The sequence below is a fragment of the Notamacropus eugenii genome, chromosome Y, assembly GCF_028372415.1.
Source record: "Notamacropus eugenii isolate mMacEug1 chromosome Y, mMacEug1.pri_v2, whole genome shotgun sequence".
In the NCBI taxonomy this organism is placed as follows: domain Eukaryota; kingdom Metazoa; phylum Chordata; class Mammalia; order Diprotodontia; family Macropodidae; genus Notamacropus; species Notamacropus eugenii.
The window spans coordinates 14,173,767-14,198,114 of NC_092880.1; the positions used below are offsets into that span (position 1 = coordinate 14,173,767).

A 24,348-nucleotide genomic window follows, 5' to 3' on the forward strand; every position below is an offset into this window, starting at 1 on the left:
TGCTGTTTTACAACACAAAAATGCTTTAAGGTATGATGTCTGAAACAATCATTTTATTTAAATAGCTTATTTTTACCTTTTTTATATTTAGTCTTTTATTTTTCCCAATTACATGTAAAAACAATATTAATATTAATTTTTAAAACTTTGGGTTCCAAATTCTCTTCCTTCCTCCCTCCGCACATGCTCTCATTCAGAATGCAAGCAATTCAGCACAGGTTTTACATACGCAGTCGTGCAAAATATTTCCATATTAGTCATATTGTGAACTAAAACAGACCAAAAGAAAAGAAATACTGAAGAAAAATAAAGAAAAATGTTTCAATCTGTTTTCAGACAACATCAATTCTTTCTCTAGGGATGGATAATCCCTTTAATCATTAGTCCTTTAGAGTTCTCTTGGATCATTGTACCTCTGAGAATAGCTGTCATTCACAATCATATAGGATTGCTACTACTTTTTGCACAGTACATTTCATTTTGCATCAGCTTACCTAAGTTTTTTCAGATTTTTTGTAAAAGCATCCTACTTATCATTTCTTATAGTATGATAATGTTCCATCACAATTCCATAACACAACTGGTTCAGCCATTCGCCAATTGATCGACATTCCCTCAGTTTCCAATTCTTCACCACCAGAGGAGAGTAGCCATAAATATTTATGCACTTATGGGTCCTATACACAAAATAGCAGTTGTGTGTGTGAGCGGGCGCGTGCGTGTGTGTTTTAAAAGGTAAATGTGACACCATGGCTTTTAGGGCGTATTTCCAAATTGATCTAAAGAATGGTTGGTTGAATCAGTACAAAACACCACCAACATGGCACTTTTGTCTCATTTTTTTCATTCTTCTCCAACATTTGCCATTTTCCTTTTCTGTCCTTTAAGCCAATCCAAGAGCTATGAGGTAGTATCTGAGAATTGTTTTAAACTACATTTCTCCAACCAATAGTGATTTAGAGCACTTTTTTCATATAGTTATAGATCCCTTTGAATATTTCATTTGAAAACTTTATATTTTTTATCACTTATCAATTGGAGAATGGCTTTTTTTTAATAAATTTGATTCAATTCTCTATATATTTGGGAAATTACATTTTTTTTCAGAGAAATTTGCTTGAGAATTTTTTTACACTTATGATTGTTAAATGTATTTTCCTCCATCCAATTTCCCCACATTTGTTCTATTCTCTCTCTTTCCTTTCACCCTCTCTCCTCAAAAGTGTTTTGGTTCTGGGTAACACCTCCCCCAATCTGTCCTCCCTTCTATCAACCCCTCTTTTTATATCCTCCTCCCCTCCTACTTTCCTGTAGGGTAAGACTGATTTCTATACCCAAGTCAGTATACATGGTATTCCTTCTCTGAGCCAATTCTGATGAGAGTAAGGTTCACTCATCTCCCCTCCCCCACATTCTCCACCTTCTCCTACACTGCAAAAGCTTTTTCTTCCCTCTTTTCTGGAGGATAATTTACCCCACTCTACCTCCTTTCTATTTCTTTCAGTTCATTCCTGTTTCTCACCCCTTAATTTCTTAGGCATCATTCTTTCATATTCACTCACACCTGTGCCTCTGTCTATATATAAATTGTCTTTGGCTCAAAAATTCATTCACCCCATCATATTGGGGGTTCTGCTACTTCAGGAATTGTTTTATGGCATTATTAAAAGGCATGTGGGAGGCTTTTGGAGAGTGCTCAGGCAAGTCACTCAGTTTTTCTCTGCAATCTTGACTACCTGTCTGAAATAGTCTTGATGTTAACTTTTGGGATAGACAGTGTTGGTGCCATTGAAATAGCACAGAAAATCAAGATGAGGCTAAGACAATTAAATATTTTAACCTTGGCTACACAATTTCCGTGTGATAGAGCCAGAAGTAGAATTCAAAACCAGTAAACTTCTTCCAACACCTAAGTATACACTGGCTACTTACTCGTTGTCATAGAAATAAAGAGTATTACTAAATGCACAAAGACAAGGATGCCATTGGTCTATTAGTTGATTTAGACTCAAAGGTCTAAATTTGACTTGAGGGGTGAAGTCACCCCTCAAATTACAAATGAAGAAAACGAGAAAAAGAAATAGTAAGTTCATTGTTAATTATACCTTAAGTAACAACATGAAATATTGAGATTTGAATCTGTCTTCTGTATCTAGAGTTAATATTTGTTCCATTGTGATTTATTTCAACCTTAAACAATCAAAGCTGGCTGCAGAGTTAGTATGTTGGGATTCAGAAGATTTTTTTAAAAGAAAAGTAGAATCTCCTTTTTTTAAGATTCATAACATAACATGTCTATGTATTTCAATCAGTGGTATCAGTCCTCTTGGCACCTAGAACCCTTCAAAGACATAGCACTCTCTTAACACTCGCTGACTACACTTGTCTGCTACACAGAACAATTATGCCATGTCCAGTTCAGGCTCAAGTTGAAATATATGAAATATTATAATTAAACAAAGGTGTATGTTGCAGTGAGAATGAGCTGAACAAGATTCCATATAAAAATGCGAAAGGAGGCTATAGCCTGATGAATGAAAATATTTTAAAACAGGATAATTGTTACCACTACTGAATAAATCTCTAATTCTAGACTTTTAAGTATCTCTCAGTACTGTAAATATTTTAGATGAGCATATATTCCTGAAATCATATCATAGAGGATATTTGTTCCACCTAAAAAAATTTTATTGACAAGTTGCTATGAATAAGACACAGTTCAAGAAAGACAAATATGGATGAGGCATGATGTCTACCTATAAAAAGCTTAGAAAACAGCAGGAGGCACAGGATATATATTCAGAAAAGAACACAGATTAAGGAGATGACATTTACTAAGTCGCAAATATCTGGTGTGGATTCTGCAATGAAGTCATTTAACAAAGTGAGAAAATGTGTACAACTATACAGCTGTATATATGACAAGACAATTTTACTCAAAAAAGGTGGACTTTGAAAAAATATGGTAGGATTCTGATAATGTGAGGGGGGAAGGAGGAAAGGCGAGAAAGTAAAGGTGAAGGTAGATAGACTGAGAAGTACAAAGCAAAAACAAATATACTAGTTGGGATAATTCACAGTATGTCCTTTTTTGTCGTATGCCATATCTTACATGGATACTATAATTTCTGCTGTCTCGACATTACTATTAAAACAATTAGGTATTTATTTTTTATTATTTATTATTTTATTTATTTTTATCATGTTGATATTGATGCAATTAAGATTTTACAGATTTTAGTTGTTATTTTTCTCTGGTTCCATGTTTCCACCCAAATATCCATGGTTCTTCGTAGATAGGAATCACTTTGTGATTTTAACTTTTCCCCCAAAGAATAGATAAAGTCTTAAAGGATATAACAGAGATGTTGGGGAGGGTCATTAAAACATTATATTAAATCCAGGAAGTAAGTTTTCAGATCATGTATTTCAAACTTACCCTCTTTGCAGCGAGAGAAACTGCGGACCAGAAAAAAAGAGTGATTAGCTGGTTTTGAATTTATTATTTTCACAGGTCAAGGAAAGACGCAATGGCAGGGGACAACCTCACAGTCGTGATGGAATTCATTCTCCTTGGATTTTCTGATCTTCCCAATCTCCAAGGGGTTCTCTTTGCGATTTTCTTAGTCATCTATCTAAGTATACTGATAAGAAATAGCCTCCTCATTTTCCTAATCAAGACTGACTCAGGTCTCCAAACTCCCATGTATTTTTTCCTTGGAAATTTTTCCTTTTTGGAAATCTGTTACACATCAGTCACTCTCCCCAGAATGCTGGCACATCTCTGGACTCAGAAGAGAACTATTTCTTTCCTAGCCTGTGCTGTACAAACTTGCTCCTTTTTTATTCTGGGAATTGCAGAATGCTTGCTCCTGGCTGTTATGGCTTATGATCGTTATGTGGCCATATGCAAGCCTCTCTATTATCCTCTCATCATGAAATACAAGGTATGTGTCCAACTGGTTATAGCTTCCTGGATGATTGGCGTCCCAGTATTGATAGAGCAGACATACCGGATTTTCTCTCTGAACTTTTGTGGTCCTAACAAAATCAATCACACTTCTGTGATGCCCCACCTTTCTTCAAATTGGCCTGTGGGGACACATATAGGATAGAAATGTCTGTCCACGTTGTTGCTCTATTTTTCATCCTAACTCCCTTTCTGTTGATACTTGCATCATATGTAAAAATCATAACTACCATTCTGAAATTGCCTTCGACCTCAGGGAGATCCAAAGCCTTCTCCACCTGCTTCTCCCACCTCATGGTTGTGGGCTTATTCTATGGATCTGGGAGTATTGTGTATTTCCAACCCAAATCTGGTCATTCAGCAGAATCAGTGAAAGTGTTTGCTCTTTTCTACACCACTGTGACTCCAGTGTTTAATCCTCTTATATACAGCCTGAGAAATAAAGATGTCATTACAGCACTGAGAAAACTACTTCCTAAATGAATCAAGTCGTGAAGTAATTAGTTAACTTTGTAAACAATTTTTTTCTCTTCTTTCATTCCACAGTTGCTACAAAAATGCACATTTCCTTGTTTTTTCCATTGCGCTGAAAATGAACTGATACGAGAGCCCCTCAAGAGATTCTATTTGAACACCTGGAAAAATTGCCTCTTTCTTTCGCTGGAATGATGTTGAATAATTTGTGGTTACTTAAATAATGAGACAAATCACCAAACACTTTTAGTTCAATCATACTATACTTTCTACAACTTTCTTAACAACGTAACAATTTACGTCTTTCAAAACAATCACTGTTTTTTTGCTGGAAATTGGAGAGAGGAAGGGAGGGAGACAGACTGAGAGTGAGAAAAAGACAGAGAGACAGACACAGAGAGAGACAGAGAGAAAGAAAGATATATATGTAGTCAAAGACAAGGAATTAGAGAAATCAAAGCAAAAAAATACCATAGACAAATGGATACAGAAAAAAATGGAAAGATTAATTTTCTTGCAGTGGTAAATTTAGGAATCTTGATGCTTTCAAAACTTAATTTCTCTTCGCCATAGTGTAATTGGATTGCTTTGATTATTGCATATTGATTTGCTGACCATGTCTTTTAACAAATGGTTAGAAACATTGTTTTCTATTTAATTGCAAAAGTACACTGAAGCATATTATAATCCCTTTGGCAAATGATTAGTTTTAAGTAATGAAGAAATATGTTTATTTGCATGTGAGTATGTAATTCTCCTAGGAATTAAAATCAAGCCTCATTGATGGTAGTTTGAAGATATTATTCTCTCCTCCATTTTTTGAAAATGATAGTATATGTACCCCTGACTGAATTTCTATATCTATTTCTATATGGTGTGCTTTGGACAATGAAAACACTAAATTATATATTATATTTATCTTAGGGTAAGTCAATTAAACTTTCTCAGCCTCAGTTTCATAATATCTAACCAAAAGGCATCAGTCAAACAGATGACATCTTCTATTTATCCCTAGATTATCCTCCAGTACCACATACCAAGTTTACTTCATCTACAGGATCACAGTATTCAAAATGAGGAGAGAATGCAAAAAAGGCAAATGAAAGAGGGAAAATTGCTAGAAGAAGGACATGTAGGTGACGAAAAATACAGCTTGGATTTGGGACCAAAGCGTCTTACTCTAAATTCAAGATAGGCTTGAAAAAGTCATTTTACTGGGTCTGTTTTCTTAAGAGCATTTTAGAATTAAATGATTTCTCAGTCCTTCCAAATTATGAGTGAATGGAGACTCCCCAAGAAGAATTTGGACATTTATATACATTTATTTGAGAACTCTATTGAACTGAGAAAGAACATCCATGTTCAGGTGGGACTCATACTTTTCAAATATGAATGATAATTAGCTCCAACAAAATCATGCCCAATTATTTCTTTCTAAAAAGCATAAAATACTACATAAAATTACATAATTAATATGCACAGAAGTGGTTACTCATTTTTAATATACCATAACAAAAGAAGTTTGCGTAATGAGGAAGGGAGATGAAAGACAACAATTATTTCTTAATTAAACCATTATTATGTGAATGTTATTAGGGATGAAGGACAAAAACGAAATATACATTGCTCACAAGTCCCTTACTAATCTTACTTGGAGAAAAAAGGTACATATATAAAGCACAGAAGGTTGTACCTGGAGTAAGAAAGATCTCACTTCAGATATTACCATTGATGGGCTTTGTGATCCTAGGCAAGTCACTTATGCCTGACTACCTCAATTTCCTCTAAAAAATGGAAATAAAAATAATATTTACCTCTCAAGGATGTTTTGACCACAAAATATGGTCCTATTTTAAAGTTCCTTAAAGCACAATAGAAATGCTTGTTATTATATATGCATATGTCAGATAATTACAGTTAGAAATTATCTTTTTGGGAAGGGAAAAATCTTGCAGCTAAGGGAATCAGGACAAAGTTTATCTGAAAATGGTGTTTGAGGGGACCATTAAAAGAAAATTATAAAATCTAAGAGTTAGTGATGAAGGGGAGTTCATTCAAGGAATATTAAACTTCTATCTGAAAGGCATGGGGATAGGAGATGTCTACTAAAAAGAAAAGAACAATACGACACCAAATTTGAATTGACTGGATTTTGTGTGGAAGGGGCTATTGTGGTATAAACCTGGAAAAGAAGGTTGAGGTCACTTTGAAAAGGCATTTAAACATCAAAAGGTGTGTGGGGGGGTGTTCGTATTTGATCATAGAGGTAATTGGGAACAGTTTTAATGATTCTTGCCTCGTTAAGATTGCAGGAAAGTGTCACATTTAAAAAAAATAAATCTCAATGATTAGGACTTATTACCCTTTGTGAACAAAGGAGCATTTCTACTTTTAAACTCAGAGCTTCTTCACTGAAAAAAAAATGTAGATGAAAGATTCATTTTTGCTTAGACTTATTTCTTGTGCATCTGGTAATAGATTCCCCCCATCTCACCCCACCCCACTGAAAGGTGTGACTAAACTGTCAATGCCACAAACGCAAGATCGGTTAAATCCTCGAACCCCTCAACTGAAAGAGTTCTAAGTAGATCTGTACTAAACCTAAGGACCTAAAAAGAATTAGTGGATAGACTTGATGCATATTTTGTGATGCTCCAACCTTTGAAAATAAATGTCCTACCAGCAACAGATTTTTGCTTTAGAGTTTGATTCACCCTTTGATATAGGTGGTGGACCAATTCGGTTTGTAGAGGTTGAATGCTTTGCCTAAAGTTACACACCTTTTTAAATGGGAGAGCCAGAACCTACTCACTGCATTCTTCTCACTATAGCGATATAATCTGAGCCGGAATGGATGAACACTCACTGTGGGATGGTCATTGATGCCCTTGATCATTCAGAACAGAATAGAACTCTCAGTTCATGGTAAACTATCTACAACAGTGGTAGAATAATAAATGATCTTATTATTTTGTGCATGTAATTTATTAGACCTTGGACTGACCTGAATTATATAACTTGTTTATTAGAACATCTGGGAAACTAACTGACCTATGTGACTAAGGACAGATTCCTGGGACTAACCCTCAGTTTCCATGATTCCTTGTAAAGGAGCTTCACATCTTTTATCTCAAAATGTGTGTCTGAACCTTTTCCATTTAGCTATATCACACTGCATCTGTTGATGCGCTTATAATAAAATAGTATCTTCAGATAATGGCTTAATAGTAATTCTTCTCCTAATGGTCATTAGAAGAGTAGATTTCTTTTCTTCCAATAAACGAATGACTGAAGTTGGAATTTCAGCACCAGTTAGTGGAAGGTGTTCTCGTGTATAGGAAGTATCCCTATATCTTCATAAATAATTTTATCCAATTAATCTAGCCCATGTACTATTAAGCATGCCATTAGTGCTTACCATGTGAAGGACATAATGCAAGGCAGAAAAATTGATAGAAGAAACAATTTATAACCTCATCTTATGTAAAGATCTAGCACACATGCACATATCAAAGGAAATGAAGGATAAAAAGGTGAACTCCTACATGTTTGTTACAGATTATGAGCCCTTGATAAGTAAACAAGCATTGAGAAAAATTATACATGAAAAGAATATAGAAAATGTGAAGTCAGATAAGTAGAAAAGATCATGACTTAAAAAGTCACACTTGTTTAGGATATGTACCATCTCTCTTTACCTTCTTTATACTCATATTAGAATTTACTGGTATTGGGGACTAACTACTATACTGAAAGGGACTTGGATTTGGAGCTGAAGAATACAAGTTTAAATCCTGTCTCTGCCGCTTGATTCCTTTGGGATCACGAAGAATTCATATCTGAATTAACTCTTATACACACATACACATATAATACATATATAGGTATGTGTGTATAGCTCTCTGTTTCTATATATATGTTTATAAACATTTATGTATATGCATGTGCATATATATATATGTGTATGTATGTATGTATATATATGGAGTTACATTAGGTGACTTCAAATGTCCATCATTTTCTCAGAACTGTGATCCCATTATGATTAATAGATATCAATTTGTATTTGTTAAAATCTGAGATAATTTCTTAATTTTTCAGTAATTCCAAATTTTAATCTAGATATCCTAAAAATAACGGAAACCTAGAATATTTAAAGTGCAATAAAGTTTAGAACACAGTGTAAGTACGAATATTAGAAGTTATAAAGGGGTTTAGAAGACACGCATTGCTTATTAAATCCAGAAAAGGACTTAGTAAAAAGGTGATGAAATCTTAGAATTAGAAAATATCTTGGTACATTGAACCAAGAGCGTGAGGACTGTAAGAAAACACATACAGGAAGCTGTATACACCCAGAGAAAGAACTATGGAGACTGTAGATAGAAGCTTACTATTTTTCTCTCTCTCCTTTTCTCTCTCTGTTTTTCTTTCTCATGGTTTTTCCTGTCTTCTAATTCTTCTTTCACAAGAAGATTACTGTGGAAATACGCTTTATAGGATTGTGTGTGTGTAGACTATATTAGACTGCTTGCTCCCTTGGAGAAGGAGGAAGAGAGGGAAAAATATTTAGAACTCAAATCTTATGAATGTGAGTATTGAAAATTATCTTTACATGTAATTGGAAAGAATAAAATATAATTACGTGGAGGAAGGAGTAGAAAACACATAAATATATGCTGTTACCCTTTGCTTTTACAAGAATCCTGAGGCCCAGGGAGAGAGGAGATGCTTTTGTCCACCTAAATTCACATTTTCAATTGAGTTGATAATCAGAACAAATGGCAGAAGGAAATAGCTCTTTCATAATGGGATTCATGCTACTGGGATTTTCTGATCTTCTCAGCCTTCAAGTTTTCTGTTTGGATGTTTCTTGCTCATCTACTCTGGTGTCCTGATAGGAAATGGACTTATCATTGTAATTACTAAAGTTGAGACTGTGCTCCAAACCCCTAAGTATTTTTTCCTTAGGAATTTTTCCTTTTGGGAAATCTGTTATACTTCAGTCATTCTTCCAAGGATACTGGTTAATCTATGGACCCAGAAGATAAATAACAGTTTTAAAGCCTGTGTAGCACAATTTTGGGCTTTCTTTGTTATGACAATCACTGAAAACTTCCTTCTGACTGTGATGGCCTATGATAGCTATGTTTCCATTTGTAAACCTCTGAATTATCCTCTCATCATGAACCATGAGGTGGGTTTCTGTTTGGTGGCTGCCTCTTGGATCAGTGGGTTCTCAGTCCACATATTGCAGACATATTTGATTTTCTCTTTACCTTTCTGTGGTTCCAATAAAGTAGATCATATTTTTTGTGACATTCGACCTTTACTGAAGTTGGCCTGTGGGGATACCTCTGTGAATGAGTTCTCTTTTTATGCCATTGTCATGATAGTTAGTGTACTTCCACTTACGTTGATAATATGGTCATATGTGAAAATCATCACAACCCTCTTGCAGGTTCCAGGATCCATGGGGAAATCCAAAGCCTTTTCTTCTTGTTCTTCTCACCTCATTGTTGTGTTCCTATATTTGGGGTGTGGCATCATTACATATTTGAAGCCTAGTTCTAGCCACCGGGTAGGACTAGACAAAGTGTTCTCTATTATGTATACCACTGTAACTCCAGTGTTTAACCACACTATATACAGTGTGCGCAACAAGGATGTTAAGTTCACATTTAAAAAGTTACTATTTAAGTGACTGGGATCATAAAGAAAATACCTGAATTGGACTTAGTTATTTTTGCCTCAAAGTCTCTATAAATATCCCCTACCTCTGAAACCTTTCTTTTCCTAGTAATCTCAAGACTTTGGGATACCCCTTCAAATTGTAAGTTTGATATCAATCTTGTCTGTATTCAGTTAAGAAACAGTTCAGATTGCCTTTAAAACTCTTCTAGTAAGGAGCTGACTGTTTTCTTGAAAGTCATAATATACTATTAAATATACTGGGCACATGCCAAGAATTTCCATTTTTATTGCCAGAGCCAGGCTGAGCGTTTGAGAAATGGTACAAAAATATCCTTAATGAGGACTCTTTTCAAAATACTCTTGAATATCCCAAATATTTATATTAACTATACAAACATTAACTTCCTTGTAGATTATACAGACTTACCTATTTAGTAGAGAAGTATTAAAAATTTTTATATATTTGATTGTTTTGTCTTTGCTTTATGTTAAATGAAGGAAACTTGATTCTTTTTTTAAACCTATTTTAAATCCTGGGACAATTCCAATAAGAATTTTGATCAATTACACTTATATATAAGAAATATCTGTCAAATCTAAAATACAGATTTTAAGTTTATGCAAACGTTTAGAAGAAATAAATTGACATTGCCACTTTTAGCAGCATTGTGTGCCCCTTAGCGTTCTGTGGCAGGCTGTAAAATGGGAAAACCAAAGAGTTAAGTGGAGAAACCTCGTTCTGTACTAACAAAAAAATAAATAAATAAATTGAATGATGTACAAACTGATGGTTACATGATTATTGTTTCTCACTTACAGCACAACAATTCAAAGGCACTTATAGTTGAAAGGTAGTCAAATCTTCTATAAGCAAAATTGTACAGTGAAAAAAAAGTCTTTCCAACCAGAGTTATAAAATGAGTGCAATAACCAGTTCTATTTATCAGGCTATTGAAATGTTGGGGGTACTGATGATGTAATCAATATGAGGAAAAAATAGATTAAAAGACAGAATCAGTATATATATTCTATATATATGTCAATGTGAATGCATAAAAATCCACATAAACATATATAATATATATATGCACACACAGAGAGACATAGGAAATACATGTAATTATGAATAGACCTATACGTACATTTGGTTTTCTTTGGTTGTTTCTGTTGTTTCTTAATCTTTCTTGCCAACATCTTACCTTTTTATGATCATGTTCTTCTTTTACACTCATTTTTATCATTTTTCTTGATTTTTAGCTTTATGGTAGAATTAGACTCTGTTCCCAGCCCATAATGGGATATTTTTTTAATCTTTTGAGTCAATGTTCATTAAATATATTGGTCTGTAGTGTTTTTCTTTCTGTTTGTTTTTATTTCCATGTCCTAGATTATATATTAGGAATACATTTGTCTCTAAACATAAGTCTCAAAGAGTGCATTCTTAATTTTTGAGGATAAGTTATGAAGTATGATTTCTACTTGACCTTTAAATATTTGGTAGAAATCTCTTGTGAATCCATCAGGACAAATTTTTTCTTTCCTCTTTTAGAAGTTCCTTTATGGCTAAATCTGTGTCCTTTTCTGATATCAGGGTTTATTTACTTTGTAAGATCTGTATCAATTTTACAAATGGTTTGGGTATTTGATACTATTGAAAGCATTTCTTTATTTCTATTGCATTCTTAATTTTCTTAACATATATATGTATATAATGTTTTGCTTTTTCATTTTACTTGTTATGTTTTGCTGTGGTCTCACTTTGTTCATAATAGAATAGAGGGTTATGGTTAGGGTTAGATTTGATTTTTTGGCATTCTTTTCAATCATATAAGCCAATCACTTATCAGTTTTAATAGTCTTTTCAACAAAATGCTTTTATTTTCATTTATCATTTCTATATTTTTGCTTCCTCTTTATTGAATTCTCCTTTATTTTATTGTCTCTTCTTTGGAGCTTTTTAATTGTCTGTTTACTTTTTGATTCTCTAATTTTAAATGCTTATACTAGTAATTAAACTCTCCCTTTTTTGATTTTGGAAATATATGCTTTCAAGACTATGATTTTTCCCCTGAGAACTGAAGTACCTGAATTTCAGAAATTTTGGTATGTTGTTTCATCTTCATCATTGTCTTTTAAATAGTCATACTTTTCTCTGATTTGTTCTTTGACACATAACTTAAGATTTCATTGTTAAATCTACTTTTAGTTCTGTATATTGTGTTTGTGGTCCTGAATCAATTTATATTTTTATTGCATTATAGTCTATAAAGGATATATTAACAATTTATATCTTTTTACTTTTTTGCAATATCTTTGCTGACAAATGATCAATTTCTTTTTAAGTTTTCATCTAGTCCCAAAAAATACATATATTCTTTTGTTCTACTTTTTAGAAGATGTCATGTCCTTTAACTACTTTTTGCACAAGTTTTTTTTTTCATTTTCTTAATTTTTTATTTTCTTTTTCAGCATATTTAAACTGAAAATTCAATATTGAAATATCCTATTATTGTTATTTTGCCCTCTATATCTTCTTGAAGTTAAGATGTTTCTCTAATAAATTTGGATGATAAGAAAGGACGAATGTAAATATTTTTTTCACTTCTGTTTTCTATTCCTTTTTGTCTGTAAGTGATTTGAGAATTCTTGTTGAAATTTCATTGTGTGTATCCCGAAGTTCTGAGCAGTTCTCTTCCATTCTTTATAATGTTAAGGTTTTTTGTCCAGTCATTTTCATATGGGGGACCTATGATCCTTAGACTGTCTCTCTGCATCCTTTCTTTTAGGTCAATAAGTTTGCTTGCATAGTGAATAGATTTGATGTTAATATTTATTATCCTGCTCTTCTTCTAGGTAATCTTTCACTTCTATATCTTTACATTCTTATTCCATTGTTTCTTTATGTTATTCCTTTGTCGAGGATTGCCATGGCATATTCTACATATTCCAGGTTTTTTTCTATATTCTGCTTATTTTTTTGTGTATGAAAAAATAACTTTTCTCTCATAATTCTCAAAACACTTTTTCTCACATAGGAAAAGTGTTTAATGGTTCTAGGTTCTCTTTTAATTGCACAGGGAGCCCTTATCAAGAATCTCATCAAACATTGGATCATTTTCCTTTGTTTTGAAATAGTTACTCATTTTGTTGTTTATTAGCTGTGGATTTTTTTCAGTCATGGTGCTTCTTTACAATTGAGAAAAAACTGATCTTTCCAATCCATTGTCCCTTTTTGAGTTTTTCAAATTTGCTTGCACAGTGAGTACAGCGTTAGAATAGATCATCTTTTCAAGTTTTCTCCTTGTTTATTTAGAATTTTATTTTCCCCCAATTACATGTAAAAACAGTTTTCAGCATTCATTTTGTGTTCTAAATGCTCTCACTTCCTTCCCACACCCCATACTGATAAGGCAAGCAATTTAATATCAGTAATACATGTGTAGTCAAGTAAAGCATATGTAAATATAAGGCATATTATAAAAGAACATATAGGCCAAAATTAAAAACCCAAGAAAAATAAAGAAAAAAATTAAAAAGTATACTTCAATCTGCATTCAGAATCCCTCAGTCCTAGATGATGGATATGACATTGTGCCTACAATGTAAGTCTCTGCCTACTCTGTCCCTAAATTCACCCAGAATTATAAGAGCTTGTCCTCTTTTGGCACAGTGCTGATGAGGATCAAGAGGTCTTCACATTTTTTTTCTTCTTTGTCATGGTGTGAGCATACACGCTGTTGATAGTGGCATGGAATTTTCCTATAGTTGGGAGTACGTTGTCATGACTTTGCCTTTCATTCCTTTTGAGAGACATACAAGCTTCCTGACGAGATCAGTTTTGATGGTGAAACCTACACCAGATTCATGGCACTTCCCATCACTGTGATCACTCCAGAGAAATTTATTTTTCGCTCTGACTTCACTAAGCTGGCTTTCCTTTGCTAGCCTTTTTCACTCCGGGCTGCTATGTAGATATATCTGCTGAGTTCTCTCACAGCAAGAACTGTTCAACTTTCAAGATGACTGGATCTTGTGTTTTCCATAAGGATCACACATTTCATGTACTGATAATGAGTAAGATCATCTTCACAAAAGGTTTTCTATATATTTTTGCTAGTGTGTGTTTTGACACAGAGTAGTATCCACACCTGCTTTGATAAACAGGCCAGAACTAGATGAAGCAGACACTTTTTAGGGCACCTTTTGTGGCCCGTTTTACAAACCATGAGGCGAGTGGTGTGATATTTAACAAAGGCTGCTCAGACACCCAGGATTCTGCCAAATTCCACTGCCGCTTCGGTCAGAGAGAAGAGGACTTTGTGGTATATCTTAACTTTCTTCTTTGTCACTTTCATGTTGTGACAGGACCGTAAGGTAGGTAAAAAAAATGGTAAACAGTATGTTGATATCTTTTGACGTGCGTATAAATTGGATGTAAGTGGGCGTAAAATTGTAACAGTCATCTGTCCCACTACTTCACATGGGGTGTGGCTACTGAGAATGCTACAGCTTTCTTTGAAGCGCAGGCAAGAGTTGAGAGAATCAAGTTGACACCAAAGATGGAAAGCAGCCCTGGAAAGGATTCTATACCTTCTACATCAAAAGTAAGCAGTTTCCCCTGAACATCCTACATCATTCACACTTGTATATGTTTGCTTACCTTGCAGTATACTTTTCAGGGATGTAAACACAGATGATGTGGTTGATGCACATATTCTCAGAGCTAGCTCAGTGTTTGAAATGCTCTAAAAAATGTGTGGGAGAGAAGAGTTATTAGTTTGCCTACCAAGCTGAAATTCAACCGAGCCCTTGTACTGACCTCATTGTCTTATGCCTGTGAAATCTTGAAAATATACCAGTGTTATTCCAGGAAAATGATTTTCTGCCATTTGAACTGGCCTTAGGTGATTCTGAAGATCACCTTGCAAGCTAAGGTATCAAACAAGGAAATCCTTTCTCAAAGTGAACTGCCAAACATTTAAAATCTACTACACAGTGTGACTTTCATAGACTGGACACATTGATACAATGCCAAATGTTCCTTTGCCTAACAGATTATTTTACAGAGAACTCACACAACGCAAGCACCCACATGGAAGCCAGAAGAAGGAATACAAAGAGACTCTCAAGACCTCTCTGAAGAACTTAAAATAAATTATGAGACATGAGAAGCATTAGCACAGGATCACCCAGCATATTATGCTTGCATCAAAGAAGGTGCTATGCTCTCTGATCCAAGCCGATTTGCTGTAGCTCAAAAGAGGCATGAGGAAGATGGCAGAGTGAGAGCAACTACTCACCTCTCAACTCTTAGACAAACTCCTTCAGATACCTGTAAAAAGAGGATCTGACTGGATTTTGGAGGAGAATCCAATGGTAGACCGATTGTGGCAGATTCACAGCACAGGACTGACTGGAAGGTCGACAGGAAGGATCTGTTCCATAGGGCTGGAGGAGAGCACAGTGAAGCGCACAGGCTGTACCAGTGCATCCCAGCCAAGGCAGGGCTCAGCGGGAAGCCCTGGGCAGTTTGAAACAGTGTCTGCATTGCAGAATCTCGGGCATATCAGCCCAGGATGTGAATCCAGCGGAATCCAGAGAGTGAGAGCCACGGAGTCCCATGTAACTGCTGGGGCTGCTCCTGAGACTATCTGCCTGCAGATAAAATGTCAGTAAGTTACCTACTTGAACTTCCAGGAGCCAAGACGGCGGAATGACTGGTAAGCACTCTCTCTCTCTCTCCCCCATGGTTGACCTTGAAAGAACCACAAATCATTTTCCCTGAAAAATGCTGGAACAGAGGGATCAGCAGAAGGGTCAAAGCCTCTTAGCACATGAGGCTAGGAAAATTGCTAAGGAGTGTCCCTCTTGCTGTGGCTGAAGGGAACCAGTGCAGGACTGGAGCTGTCCCAGACATCCCTACCTCAGCAAACTGGGAGAAAATTGTCAACACCAGGACTCCCGGTGTGCCTCAGCAACACAAAGGAATCAGAAAGACACTAGTGCAGACAGGATCACCAAATGCTTAGCTTGCCTATGCTCTAGTTCAGCAGAGGAGACCTGCTGTAGGCAGACCACTCTTCCCACACACTTAACACAGGTAGCTCTAGGACAACTCCAGGGAAACCCAGAAAGACCCAGCAATATTATTTCTCGGACTGTACCCCCAAGACATCATAAAAATCGGAAAGAGTCCCACATGTACAAAAATATGTAAAGCAGCTCTCTTTGTGGTGACCAAAAACGGGAAATCAAGGGGATGCCCACCAACTGGGAAATGGATGAATAAATTGTGATATACGAATGTAATGGAATACTATTGTACTATAAGAATTGACCACCAGGAAGACTTTAGAGAGATCTGGAAAGACTTACATGAAATGATGTTGAGTGAAAGGAGCAGAACCAGGAGTACTTTGTACAAAAAAGCAACCACAGCGTGCGAGGAATTTTTCTGGGAGACTTAGTACTTCGTTGCAATACAAAGACTTAAAAAGTTCTCAGTGGACACTTAAGGCAAAATGCCTTCCACATCTAGAGAAATAATTATTGAATTCAATAGGAGAATGAAGCAGACTATTTTCTTTTGTGTTATGTTTTGTCTTGCTTTGTGATTTATTTCATTCATTTTAATTCTTCTCTGCAAGACTAAGGGGAAAATGTATTTAATAGGAATGTATGTGTAGAACCTATATAAAACTGTATGCCATCTCAGGGAGGGAATGGAGAGGGAGGGGAGAAAGGTAAAAGAAATCTAAGATGTATGAAAGTGATTGCAGAACACTGAAAACAAATAAAATAATTTAATTTAAAAAAAAGAAACATAAGATGCTAAAATTTAGAGATGTCTCCTCCAAAAAGTTCTCATGGGCTATTTCTACACAACCTGGGGTAGAGTCCTCCAAGCTTATATTGGTCTGACAAGAAATGGTCAGATACACTGTGCCTTACCCCAACATAATAATATCATTTTTGTACTCTTCAAGAGTGAAGGATAAAAATAAACCATATGCTGATGCATACTTTTTTTTGCTTTTTTTAGAGGTGGAGTGGGGACAGTTAGGTGGTTCAGTTGATATATCACCAGACCTGGTGTTAGGGAGATTTGAATTCAAATCTGACCTCATAATTTCAGATACTTACTCCTTGTGTGACCTTGGGGAAGAAGAAGGAATGACCAAGGCTACCAACCAGTTTGTTTGAATCTATTCCAGAGAGAAGACTACTAACCTCAAAGGAAGAAGAGTTTAAATTGGAAATACCCTTCATCATGCAGAAGCGCTATCTCACGTTTGTTTCAGTAGAATGTTTCTAATTGTCTATGAAGTTTGAACATGATTGTAAGATACTTCCCCATGGATTGCTGTCCTCAACCAGACCGAAAAGCACCCTAAAATACAACTATTTGGAGTCACTTTATTATGTGATAACATAGCTGATTGGATAAGATAACAAGCTAAAGGGGAGAAAGAAAAGGTATCCTGCTGTTTCAGCATATCAAGAGAAAATCAGGTCAGGCACATGCATCTGTCCATCCTTTGGGAAATAGTTTGCTCCAGAATGTCAGTCCCTTCGGATGATTTGGATTCAATTTGAGACTTATTGAGAAACTACAAAAACATGTCACACTTTGTTAGATTTGTTCAGTTTCATGTTATCACCAAACAAACACAGAAATCATTTTGTTTATGACCACGGGAATTGGGAAATATATTTGTAACATAATTTGTCTGTTATGTATTGGTAAAGTTGCATTGCTCAATATTGTATCTGAAAAAGGGCCCTCTTGGTTGAAGAAGTTTATGTAATTTTTGGAATCGATTTCCAGTCATATCAGAAAAGGACACATCTAAGAAAGTCAGCTGAAGTTATCTATAACCCACCAGTAAAGAAGGAAGTGTTTTATTATATTTATATAAATAGAAGTTCGTTCTTAACAGTTGTGAGTAAGTACTATCAGAAAATATGAGTGAACTAGATAAAATTCTTCTCTGTAAGGATCAAGTAGGTCTGGAAACATAGAAACATACACACACACAGACACACACACACACACACAGACACACACACACACACACACACACACACACACACACACACCCTCTGGCCCTGATCCTGAGAGTGTGAGACAATTATACACAGACATGAGAACACTGTTAAGTATATATTGTCAAAGGTACCTTATTGATGGAATTATCATAATTCAGGAATATACCATTCCCATTTATTTTCTTGTGAAAATATGGCCAACATAAGCACTGACAGTGGAGAATCAGAGGCAATATTAGGAAGGAGTCCATGGAAAGAGACTTTTGAATAATATATTTAAAGGGAAAAATTCTTTCAGTAACTATGAGTGTGACTTTTTTTGATGGCACTATTTTTTTGAAAATCAGTTTTGTGATATTTCAGTTTTATGAGAGTAGTTTAAAATGTTTAGAAATCATACAGGAGTACTAATTTGTAGTCAAAACAGCCATACTCTGGCTAACTTCTTGCCAATTATATGAAGAATTTCTTGAATTTTCAACATGAAAAGTCAGAACTCAATTTGACTTTAACAAGTGGAATATGATGTATTAGTTTAAAGGGAGCAACAAAAGCTAGAGATGGAAGAATGTCCTTAGAATATAGAAGACAAGATACTAGAGGAGAGATATTAGAACATATTTGTTTTATATCTCCTTCCTTCTTTTCTCCCTTTCTTTCCTCCTTATTTCCTTCCTGTCTTCCTTTCTGCCTTGCTTCTTCTGTTTCTCTCCCCCTTCCCTCTCTCTCTCTCTCTCTCTCTCTCTCTCTCTCTCTCTCTCTCTCTCTCTCTCTCTCTCTCTCTCTCTCTCTCTCTCCCCCTCTCTCTCTGTTTCTTTCTGTCTGTATCACTGTTTCTAACTTTTAGGACACAAGCTGAATCATTGTTATTTGATCTTTAAATTAGTATAGACTTTGTGGAAATCAAATAAGAAATATGCCTAAATAGTCACTAAACTGCATACCTTTTCATTTGGTGATATTCACCCAGAAATACATAACCACTTCATGTGAATTTATCCATTCAATTAATGTTTATCATAATTCGTAGACATGTATATTAAAGCAGAAATCATTATAGTGTTGTCCTTTGTATTAGAGTTAGTTTTGAGTGGAGTTCAACCTAGAAATTTGAGGTATTGATGTCCACTTAAAGTAACATAGAGTTATTGGTAGGTCAGTTATTGTAAAGGTAGAAAACACAAGTTGTAACACCTGATTGACAGTGTTAAATAAGGGAAATATAGGAGTAAGTATTAATACAAAGATTGTAAATATACATGACTAGAAGGATGTAGCCTGTCAGGAATAGGAGAGTTTGGAAGAAGACTGTTTTGGGGAACAGTTGCTGAGTTCCATTTTCTATATGTTGAGTTTATGTAAATAGGAAGTGTATTATTTGGAAATGTCAGATCATCTGTGGCAGGTGTACCGTTTAGAATTAAGAGAATAGGGATGGATATACAAACATGGAAGTCAATTGGATAGAAACATTTAAAACTTTTCTATTGACAATATCAAATCTTGAAAAAAGTGTAAATAGAAAATAGAACAAGAAGAAAACACTGAGAATAGATATAGGTTGACAGCGTGATAAAGATGAGAAACGAGGAAAGGAGACATCCATTATTTAGCAATACCAAGAGATGTCATTGCTACAGAAACGTTAAGCGGAAACAGCACTTAGGAAGAAAGGATAGGTATTTAATTTTAGCATATCGAAAGTAAGATAAGAAAGTGTTACTTCGTATCAGATTACAAATATATTTAATCATTCTTCATTATAATTATTTCAATTAAACTTCAAAAAGAAACAAAATTTGTGGAATTAATCAATGAAAATAAACTTTAGAACATAAAATATCAATGCCAGGTCTGGAAAGTTGTTGTTTTTTTTTTTTTAAATCTAATATGATCATATCTTTTTTCAGATCAAGATATTACAAACTAGAGAGGAGATATGACTTGGCCTCTCAGATTTATCTCTTTCTAAGAATATAAGACATAAAACAAAAATGGTAGGAGAAAATCACACATTCGGGATAGAATTGATTCTCCTAGGATTTTCTGACTTTGCCAATATTCAGAGTTTTCCCTTTGTGATTATCTTGGTTATCTACATGAGTATCCTGTTAGGATATGGCCTAATAATTACAATAACCAATGTTTATCCAGTTCTCCAAACACCCATGTACTATTTTTTTAAATCTTTCTTTCCTGGAACTCTGTTCCACCTCAGTCACAGTTCCCAGAATCCCAAAGAAAAACTTTTGTACGTAGAACAGAATTATTTCTTTTGTAGGCTTGTTTTGGGTGTCACTGAATGCTTCACCTAGCTGTCATGGCCTATGATTCTTATGTGACTATTTGGAAACCATTCTACTGTCCTCTCATATTGAATCACAAAAAGCAAGTTCAAATGGTGATTGGTTCTTAATAAGTGGGATTCCAGTTGAGATACAACTTAAATACCAGATTTTCTCTCTGTCTTTTTGTGGTTCTAACAAACTTGATCATGTTTTTTGGGGATCTCCCTCTATTGAGCAGAATGGCCTGTGGTGATATCACTTTGAGTGAACCTTTTATCTTTGATAATGCCGTATTATTTGTAATAGCTCCTTTACTGCTAATACTTGTATCCTATATCAAAATTATTCCCACCATCCTGAAACTTCCATCAGCCACTAGGAGAAACAAAGCCTTCTATATATGATTTTCTCACCTCATGGTTGTTGGATTAGTTTTTGGATCTGGAATAATGGCACATTTGCTACTTAAGTCCAAAAATATCAAAAGGAATAGACAGATTGCTTTCTCTTGCTTACTGCATTGGGACACCAAAGTTTAGCCATTTGATTTACAGTCTGAGAACCAGGGACATCTTTGTAGTTTAGAAAAAATTCTACCTAAATGACTTTGAGTAAAATATATGTACGTAGCATACATACATACACAGATTCATGTACATGTATAAGTATATTTGAAGTTATAAGACATTATTTTCTCCATCTGCCTTATTATTCCTATGAAAATTACGATCAAATATTCTTTCCTTCTTGTCTTTGAAATTCTTGCCAATAAAGGAAGGCAGAAAACTGGGAGAGGGGATTGTTTTCAATAAAAGTTTCTCTAATAAAGTTGTCATTTCTCAAATATATGGAGAATGGAGTCAAATTTATAAGAATCGCTTTATCAATTAATAAATATTCAAAAGATATGAACAGGAAATTTTAAGAAGCTATCTAGAGTCACATAAAAATGCTCTAAATCACTGTTGTTTAGAGAAATTCAAATTCAAAGAACTCAAAGATATCACTTCCCATTCATCAGTTTGACTAATATGATTATAAAGGAAAATGACAAATGATAGTGGTGTTAACAGAATTTTAAATGTAGCACAGACTGGACTGGTCTCTAACCTGGGAATGACCAGAGGCAAAACAGGAAGAGTCAGAGGTAGGTGTGCCAGGAATCGTGTAGCTGTTTAATGAATTTCTGGTGAGGAAGGAAGATTGCAAATCCTGATGTCCTCCTAGGAAGGATTGACTCACAGGGTGAAAGACAAATCTTATATATACATATCTCTCTTTATGGTGGCCCAAACCTGGAAAACAAAGGAATGCCCATCAATTGGTGAATGTTTGAACAAGTTGTGGTATATGAATGTAGTGCATTACTACTGTGCTATTAGAAATGATGAACAGGAAGACGTCGGGAAGGCCTGGAAGAATTTATACTAACTGAAGCTGAGTGAAAGGAACAGAACCTGGAGAACATTGTACATAGTAATGGTCATAGTGTGCAAGGAGCTTTTCTAGTAGAGTTAGCCCTTCACAACAATGCGGGGACCTAAAAAATTTTCAGTTGACTTTTGAGGCAAAATGACTCCTTCCACACCCAGAGAAAGAACTGTGGAATTGGATCACAGAATGAAGCAGAATATTTTTCCTTTTATTATGTTTTGTTTTGCTGTAGTTTTTCTCATCGTTTCTCCCATTCATTTTAATTCATCTATTCGACATAGTCAATGTGAAAATGCGTTTCGTAAAAATGTATGCGTAGAATCCATACAAAATAGCACACCGTCTCAGGGAGAGAGGGAGGACAGAGGGAAAAGAGGGAGGAGAAAAACCTAAGTCTTATAGAAGTTATTGAAAAAAACTGAAAACAAATATTTTAATAATAATAAAAAAGAAATAAAAAGGGAAAAATAAAAACTGCTGTGAAATAAGTAGCTCACCGTATAAGCCAGTCACGTTCCCAATAAATTACCATTTTTTAAGGAAAAAAATTGTCTTTACATGGAATTGAGGAAATGATTTAAAAAAAAAACTGTTGCACTTGTTTATTTTTTAAATCTGTCCTAGTTAATGTAGAATGCGATTAAATATGTGATGTAAAACTATGTTCTATTAATTGACAGTTTTCCCACAATTTATCCTCAAAATGATCTGTGTTTTACTAACATACATTGTTCATTTCAAGGAGTACTGGATTTCTGAATAATACTGATTCTCATTAAAACATATCAAATTTATGAACTCTAACCTGTATCTTTGTCCTATCTATGGCTGCTTCTATTACCATCTCCGAATTTTTGTGTCTTGCTTTGTCGCTTTTTGTCTGTTCCTGTTTCCCTTTTGTTGTTTCTATGTCTCTCTTTCTGTCTCTCTCTTACTCTCTCTGCGCATGTTCAAACTCTTTTTATCATACACATATAATACCAAAAAAAAAAAAAAATGTGTCTGTGTTTCCAAATGTATACGCTCATAATCTGTGATTAGTTTAGTTAATTAATGATTTTTAGATCTTATAACATAGATCCCCTATTATTAAATACCTATAAGTAATTTTAGCATTTGTTCATTCACGTAGGTCTGAACTTATTATTTTCTAGACCAAACAACTACTCGTTTTGTAGACTCAGAAAATGGAAAGATTTATTGTATTATTTGCTAATATCTAAGTAATTTATGGCAATACTTTTGATCTGATCAGCCCAGTGATAGTACCAGGAAAAGCAAATAAAGCTTCTTATTATTCCTTGTATTACTATGTTCTTGATGAATCAATGTTGAGATTTTTTTGTGATCACCCTTTCCTTTTCCATACACTCAGTAACTATTTTGTAGTGATATGTTATATAATTTTGACAAGAATCGTGTCAAGTTCTCTCTATAATATTCAGATACTTTTCCCCATTAAAAATCATGTCAGTGTGTATCCTTTTTAAAATTTATTTATTTATTTTAGTTTTCAACTTTCACATTCACAAGACTTTGAGATACAACTTTTCTCCCCATCTCTCACTTCCACCCACACCAAGACATCATGCATTGAAATTACTCATTCTCCTAATCTACCCTCCCTTCTATCACACATCTCCTTTCTCTCATCCCCTTCCCTTCTATTTCCTTGAAAGACAAGATAGATTTCTATACCCCACCGACTGTATGTCTTATTTCCTTAGTGCATGTAAAAACAATTTTTAATATTTGTTTTTAAAATTTTGAGTTCCAATACTTCTCCTTTCCTCCTTCCCATACCTAATGAAAAGGAAACCAATTCAATAGAATTTATGCATGTGTAGTCATGCAAAATACTTCCATAACAGTCACAACGTGAAAGACTAACTATATTTCCCACCATCCTAGCCTGCCTGTCATTTATTCTATTATCTCTTTTGACCTTGTCCATCCTCAAAAGTTTTTACTTCTAATTTGCCACTTCTCCTATTCGCCTTCCCTTCTACCATCCCCCCCAACTCCTCGTTCATCCTCTTCCCCTCTATTTTTCCGTAGCTTAAGGTAGATTTTCATGCCAAATTGAATGTGCATATTATTCTCTCCTTAAGACAAATCCAAAAAGAGTAAGGTTCACTCTTTCCCTCTCACCTCCTCCCTCTTCTGCTTCATTGATAAAGCTTTTTCCAGCCACTGTAATGTGAGAAATAATTACCTCATTCTATTTCTTTCCCTTTTCTTCTCCCAATATATTCCTCTCTCACCTCTTAATTTTAGTTTTTAAGTATCATTTCTTTATAATCAACTCACTCTGTGCCCTCTGTCTATATGTATACAATCCCTACAACTACCCTAATACCGAGAAAAGTCTCAAGAGTTGCAAATATTCTCTTTCCTTATAGGAATTTAAACAGTTCAAATTTATGAAATCCCTTATGA

The 24,348-nt window shown here is 34.8% G+C and overlaps 2 pseudogenes; both read left to right on the forward strand.

Moving 5' to 3' along the window:
* The first annotated feature begins 3,527 nt into the window (after positions 1–3,527).
* LOC140516551 (olfactory receptor 10AG1-like) lies at positions 3,528–4,453 on the forward strand (annotated as a pseudogene).
* A 4,772-nt stretch (positions 4,454–9,225) lies between these two features.
* On the forward strand, positions 9,226–10,148 carry LOC140516832 (olfactory receptor 10AG1-like; annotated as a pseudogene).
* Positions 10,149–24,348: the final 14,200 nt, after the last annotated feature.